A 7,474-nucleotide genomic window follows, 5' to 3' on the forward strand; every position below is an offset into this window, starting at 1 on the left:
AAAAAGAAAAAAAATAATTTTTTTATAGATGGAGGTTTTTATAAAAAAAAAATAAAAAAAATAAAAAAAATAAAAAAAATAAAAAATGCTGTTATTCTAAGAGTAACCCAGTTAAGGAGTGTGTGTGTGTGTATGTGCGCGCACGTGCGTGTGCATGTGCATGTTTGGTGAGGTATGGTACCTTGCTTTTTTCAACATATTCTGATTACTTATTGAAACCTCAGCTTTACAATTTGTAGTTGTCTGATTTTTTTTTTTTTTTTTCTTTTATCAGTTACTTTTCTGGGCCTTTGCTTTCCTATTTGCTCTAGGATTAGGGTTAAATAGTTAATTTTTAAGATTACATCTTTTTGTGTCTTTCTTTTTTTGCCTTATTTGGTTATTGATTGATTGATTGACGGGCTCACTGTGTCACTCAGGCTGGAGTGCAGCAGCGTGAACACGGCTCACTGCAGCCTTGACCTCTTGGGCTCAAGTCATTCTCCTGCCTCAGACTCCCAAATAGCTGGCCCACAGGCGCTCACTATTATGGCTGGCTATTGTTTTTTATTTTTGTAGAGACAGGGTCCTACGCTCTGGCATTGGGACCTTTTTAAAAGTTCCCCAGGTAATTCTAATGTTGCCTAGGCTGGTCTCAAACTCCTGGGTTCACGCAGTCCTTCTGCCTCAGCCTTCCAAAGTGCTGGGATTACAGGCATGAACTGCCACATCTGGCCTCTTTGGTTTCAATTGAGCATTTCATATGATTCCATTTCCTTTCCTCTCTTAGGTTATCAATTATACTTTTTCTTTTTTTTTGAGACACAGAGTCTCGCTCTGTCGCCCAGGCTGGAGTGCAGTGGCGCGATCTCGGCTCACTGCAAGCTCCGCCTCCCAGATTCATGCCATTCTCCTGCCTCAGCCTCCTGAGTAGCTGGGACTACAGGCGCCCGCTACGACGCCCGGCTAATTTTTTGTGTATGTTTTTAGTAGAGACGGGGTTTCACCATGTTAGCCAGAATGGTCTCGATCTCCTGACCTCGTGATGTGCCTGCCTGGGCCTTCCAAAGTGCTGGGATTACAGGCATGAGCCACCGTGCCTGGCCTCAATTATACTTTTTTTTTTTGAGACGGAGTCTCGCTCTGTCGCCCAGGCTGGAGTGCAGTGGTGCCATCTCCACTCACTGCAAGCTCCGCCTCCGGGATTCACGCCATTCTCCTGCCTCAGCCTCCCGAGTAGCCGGGACTACAGGCACCCGCCACCGCGCCTGGCTAATTTTTGTATTTTTAGTAGAGCGGGGTTTCACGGTGTTAGCCAGGGTGGTCTCAATCTCCCGACCTCGTGATCTGCCCGTCTGGGCCTCCCAAAGTCCTGGGATTACAGGCGTGAGCCACCGCGCCCGGCCCAATTATACTTTTTAAAAAACCTTTTTTAGTAGTTGCCATGTACAGTATACATTTTACAGGAAATCTAAGTCCACTTTCAAATAGCACTCTGTCCCTTCATGGGTAGCACAAGTGCTTTATAACAGAATATTCCTAATTCCTCCCTTAAAATATTGTCATTTATTTCACTTACACACAAGCTGTAATCATTATATACATTGTTGTTGTTATTATTTTGAAGAAATTGTTGACTGTTAGATCAATTAAGAATAAGAGAATAAAAGATTTCATTTTATTTTCATTTATTCTTTCTGTAATGCTCTTCCATTGTTCATGTGGATCCAAGTTTTATCTTCTCTCTCAAGAAGTTCTTTTAACATTTCTTGCAAGGCAGTTCTGCCCACCGCAAAGTCCCTCAGTTTTTTATTTGTCTGAGAGAAGTACTTCTTTACTTTTGAAGGATAGTTTTTCTGTATACAAAATTCTAGGTTTTTTTTTTTCTCTTGACACTTTAAACAGTTCACTCCACTCTGCTTGTTTGCATGGTTTCTGAGATGTGGGATGTTAATTCATACCTTTGTTCCTCTATAGGTAGGGTGTTCTTTTTCCTCTGACTTCTGTGAAGATTTTTATCTCCCCTACCCAGCTCACTGTTTTTAGTGAGCCTCTGCTCCTGGGCTGTCACCTGCACAAGTGCTTCTCAGTTCCCCCTCAAGGTGAGACAGGAAGGCTTGATGGGACTGAGACTGGGTATCTCCCTTCCCATAGATGGGTTAAGTTCTGGTAAAACCAAGGTGATTAAGCCCTGATAAAATAGTTTCCCTTGAGGACAGGTTTTCGTTAAGGAGAATAGAATGCTCAGGGCATATTTCAAATTAATTACTTAGTTCTTTCTCCTGTGTGAAATTAGGGGAATTTTCTCCTGTATACCCCGAGAACCTTGTGGGGCTGTAGGAGGTAAAGCTCATCCAACCCATCCAAGTGTTTGAGTCTCCCTTAGACTGGGTCCCCTTGGGGTTTTTAACTCTCAAACTGGTCCACACTGAGCCTCCAGGCATTTGTCAATTACAGTTTAAGTTTTTATACCCCAGTACTGACTCCAGCAATAGTCTTCTGCTGCTGGGCATCTGCTCCATTAAACTGCAAGTCTATCTTCCTGTCTACATTTTTGGAGGCAGGAGTTTGCCCTGTGACCTCAGTCTCTGATGTATCTAAGAAGAATTGTTGATTTTCAGACTTTTTTCCTGTTGTGAAGACAGAAGTGACAAGCTCCTTACATACTGAACTGGATAAGATTACATCCTAAAATTCCTTTACCTTCTGATGTCCAAAGCTTTTCCTGTATAGATGATCTCTTGATGTCCTGTTTATTAGCAAGATAGTGGCCCTGACTTGTACTGTTATTACACCTCTGCCAGCAGGGGTAGTTGTTAGATGCAACAAAATTCAAAGGCCTGCTTGCCAAATAAACTTTCCTGAGACTATTTGGGCAGATTCACAATGTTTAGTCCCTTTGACAGTTGAGGAAAAACTGCTGTCTCTTTGACCCTCTGCTACCCTCACCACGCCACCAAAAAGGAGGCCTAGCACTCTATTTGGACTCATTGGGCATTAGACAGTATGTACCTCACTTGGGCATTCTGTCTGGTCCTTCATATCAGCTAACCTGTAAATCAGCATCCTTTGAGCGGGGCTCTAAGTATCAGGTTGCATTGGAACTTGTCCAGCTATCTGTGGCACGGTCCCAGGAACCGCTATAATGACTCCTTTGAACACTGTGATAGATGTTGTAGGTACATACAGGTTCAGGATTGTTATTTTCCTGGTGAATTATTCCTTTTGTTCCTATAAAATGACATTTTTACTCCTATAAAGTGACCTTTTTACTCCTATAAAATGACCTTTTTACTCCTAGAAATGTTTTTGTTTTATAGATAATTAGATCTTATTTGTTGTAAAGACAATTAGGTCTTAAATGTTTTATAAAGATAATTAAGATCTTATTTTACTATAGCTATACTTAGTCTAACCTTTGGTAAGCATATCTTTCATTGTGGCCTGATCTTTCGAGGCTCTTGGTTTTATTAGGGGGTTTCAGTTTTAGCTCCTAACCTTATATCGGCCCAGTGCCATGTTTTCTATTACCTGTGGATTTGAAAACCTGAGCCCCCTAGCCATTTGGCCAGTTTCGCTGTTCTGTCTCCCAGGGCTTACCTACTGCTCTGCCTCTTAAGTGTCTCTTTCATTTCTGAACCTTGAGAATTTTTTCTTTACTTTGCGTCTAGCTGTGTGGTATTTTCCCCCTAATTTATCTAGCATCTCTTTGTGCTTGTAGCTAGGGAAGAGTGTGTTTTGGGTCAAGGGCCTGTATAGTAGTGATGAAAGTTTGTTTTCCAATGCACAGGTTGCCATTTAGCTGGAATGGGAATTCTCTGATACTTTAAATCATAGACTTTCAACCCGGGCTGCATATTGGAATATGGGAAACTTTAAGAAGTATTGATACCTGGGTCCACTGCCAGAAATTTATTTAATTGGTTTGGAGTGAGGCCTTGGCATTGGGACTTTTAAAAGTTACCTAGGTAATTCTAATGTGCAGCCAAGGCTGACCATTACTTAAACTTTAGCGGTAACCAGCTCTGTAATACAGTGAGACCTAGGCTTAGGAGAAAGTTGTTGTATTGGGAAGCAGAGGCAGATATTTTTAGTATGTCTTGCTACTTCTCATATCTTCAAAGTCCACTTGTGATTTCAGGTGGATTTGTATGTCAGCCCTAGTGGATTAGGTAAAGTAATTTTCCTGTATCTCTGCTGTGTTTTCTCTTTGACTTCTAGGCTTTAGAGGTTTTGAGTAGGATGAATAGGTCTCTAAATCAGACTTTTCTCTCTGTATCTACCCAAATATTTTTCCCGTTAGAGAGGCTGGTTGTAACAGAAATGTTGAATATTTTGTCAGTTTAAGATGCTTAAATGTAGTGTGTTTACACCTTTGGTTTTGATTCATTGCTTTTCTTGACCTTTTTCAAGTTTTCCATAAATGGTGCCTATTGATGAGTAATAAAAATGTTATGGGCAGAAACTTGTGTTCTGTATTAATGAAAAGTCAAGCATGTCTACGATATTCCTTTTAATTTTAGAAGGAATGTGTAACTTTGGGGCAACAGTGAGATGTGAGAAATGACATTAAGCGGTAAAAAGCAAAACTTTTCTTGCTACTTAAGAGTGGATGGAGGATTTAGCTTTTGGAGCTACTGGTTTGCTTGATACTCTTTGTGGCTGAGTAAAAAAGTTCTTTAACTGGGGACTATATTGATTTCCAGATATTTAGTTACAAATCTTTTCCTTGAAAGGTTAGTTGTCCTGTTTGATGGCAGGCTGTGGTGTTTTTTATTGTCCAGTAAATTGTGCTATTCTGCTTTTACTCCTGGAAGCTGTTCTACAGATTACACTTTTGGTTTCAAAAGGAAACATGGATTGATTATCTGGGGAATTGATCAGGAAAAGTAGTCACTCGAATTTTAGGCTCTGCTGAAAATGGATTATTGTCTCTTCATTTACAAAAGACTAAAACTTGTAAAACATGATTTGAGTAAGTAATATGTATATATGGGTTTAAAAATTCAAACAGCACAAAATGGTGTATGGTACAAAATAAGTCTTCTCAGCATCACTGATGTTAAATTATATTGATACAATATACCTTTCCTATGATGTGATGAAAATGGCACCTTACTTTTATGGTTTTCCTTACAAAATCCCCTGACACCAATCTAACCATGAGAAAAACATTGTATACATTCCAGTAGAGGGGCATTCTACAAAATACTTGACCATTACTCCTCAAAACTGTCAAGATTCTCAAAAGCAAAGAAAATGTGAAAAACTCACAACCAAAAGGAGCCTAAGGAGACATGGCCACTGAATATAATATAGTATGGTATCCTGGGCAGGATCCTGGGACCGAAAAAGGACATTAGGTAAAAAGTAAAGAAATCTGAGTAAACTGTGGACTTTATCTAATCATGATATATGAATACTGGTTCATTTATTGTAGCAAAAGTACTGTACTAATATGAGATGTTAATAATAAGGGAAACTAAGTGTGAGGTGTGTAGGAACTCCTATGCACTAGCATCTCAACTTTTATGTAAATCTGAAACTGTCCTCAAATATAAACTATTAAGTCTTCTTCCTTTTATGAATCCACAATACCCTGGTCCAAAGGGAATCACTTGTTGCCATTTTCTTGTGACTCCTTTGAGAGATTATTTTCTGTCAATATAAACATAATGTATGTCTCTGTGTCATGTTTTTCTTTTAAAGAAAATACAAATGGCCACATACTATATTTAGCATTCATTTTTCACTTAATAATGTATTTGGAGATAGTTCCATGTCAACATGTATGTTCATTAGTATTCATAGTAATTTATAGTTTAGATGTATAACTGGTCTCCTTTTGACGGAAAATTAGATTGTTCCCATTTTTTACCGTAACGTATTCGTTTATAACCCTAATGTTTGGAACAGAGTTAGGAGGTGGGGAGTGGGGATTGGGGAAGCAGGGAGGGAATAGTCTAGTATTTTTTAGTGTTTGGTTGGCATTTTTTCTTTCTTATTTTATACACTACTTTTTTTGTTTTTTTCCCCAGAAGAGGATTTGAGGCAGGTCATCTCCTCAATGGTTATATAATATTTGTTACAAATTTAAATAGTTATTTAAATCTGTTTGAAGAATAGCTCCTCCTATTTGAATAATGCCACCTATGTACTAATAATAATGCTAAATAAGTACAGGTGACTATAGTAGTATATTAAGATACAGGCCCAGATCTAGCTCGTGGTGAAATATGAAAGGGAGACAGACCTAGAAATATGATCATATAATACACCTTGCTAACGTTATAGTACAGCCTTCTGCAAAAACACAGAGGAGGGAGTGACTACACTATACTTTTCTTCCCCCATTGGGTTTTAGGTGAGCTCAGAAAAGGGAACTGGAAGTTAGTGGTTGACTCAGTTGGATGATCTTTGTCACAGAGGAAAGAGAATGTCCTCTATTCTCTCCTGTTTGTAGTGATTAGAATCTGAGACTAGATTCATGGACTAAAACAGACTGGCCTGCACTCTGCTTAGTCAGCCTCTGGGAGAACTACCTATAAATTGCTTGGGTTTATAAGCAGTACAGAATATTCAGTAACATGTTTTCCTTATGCTTCAGTGTTTATTCAGGAAAGGCATTGTATACTGTGGTATGATGCTGCTTCTGCACACAGTTGTGAAACTCTTATTCATTGTTTGCCAAGGAATGGTTATATCTAAACATGGAGGAAAACGGGGACAGGAATAGGATGAAGTGCTGTGCTTTTCACTGGCTCCTTTTCATGACAAGACATTCTTCCATGAGCAGGCCTTGCTTTTCTTGTGTAGCTTCAAGGGCTGCCTTTCTTTTGCTTATTTGATTACGTTTACTTTTAATTACAAAATGACTGTATTCCCACAAGTTATTCAAATACTGTTCCCTAGACTTCAATTCCATTAATCGCCACAAAAATCCCATTTGGCAAGGGAAAGGGGTGTGTTTGTGCAACATTAATGGTGTTGTATAAAATGCACTGGTCTCTTTGATTTGTTCATTTAATAATGTATGTTAGCATTTCATGTCACAACATGTTGATTGACATTATTCCATGGATGTAATAGAATTAATTTAACCTTTCTACTGTTGCTGGCTGTTACTAGTTTTTGTTTTTTATTCCAAATAATGCTGCAGTAGAACCCTCTTGTACTTTCCCTGTAAATTGTGAGAGATCCTAGGTTATGAAGAGATGGTTTTGCTACTCTTAGGATTTGGGGATTTTAAATTTTGCCAAAAACTTGTTTTTGCTGGAAAAAAAAAAAAAAAAAATAAGTTGTAGATTTGAATGGATAGTATAATATTGTTTACATGGGGAGAAAAGCCCAGATATGTCTTCGGTATATATTCTGTTAACCAGACTGATAACAGTTGAAAACTTTGGAGAGAGTACTTAGATATGAGAATGATGGTCAAAGGGATTTTGGCTTTTTTAGTTGTGTTTAGGTTTTCAAAACAAGAATGTTTTTATAT

The 7,474-nt window shown here is 38.6% G+C and overlaps 1 protein-coding gene across 1 annotated transcript in view; it reads left to right on the plus strand.

The window, feature by feature from the left end:
* Positions 1–7,474, plus strand: part of OXSR1 (oxidative stress responsive kinase 1) — a 97,754-nt gene that overhangs the window by 47,389 nt on the left and 42,891 nt on the right.

The sequence above is a fragment of the Rhinopithecus bieti genome, unplaced genomic scaffold (genome assembly GCF_001698545.2).
Source record: "Rhinopithecus bieti isolate Rb0 unplaced genomic scaffold, ASM169854v2 scaffold_30015, whole genome shotgun sequence".
Classification (NCBI taxonomy): Eukaryota; Metazoa; Chordata; class Mammalia; order Primates; family Cercopithecidae; genus Rhinopithecus; species Rhinopithecus bieti.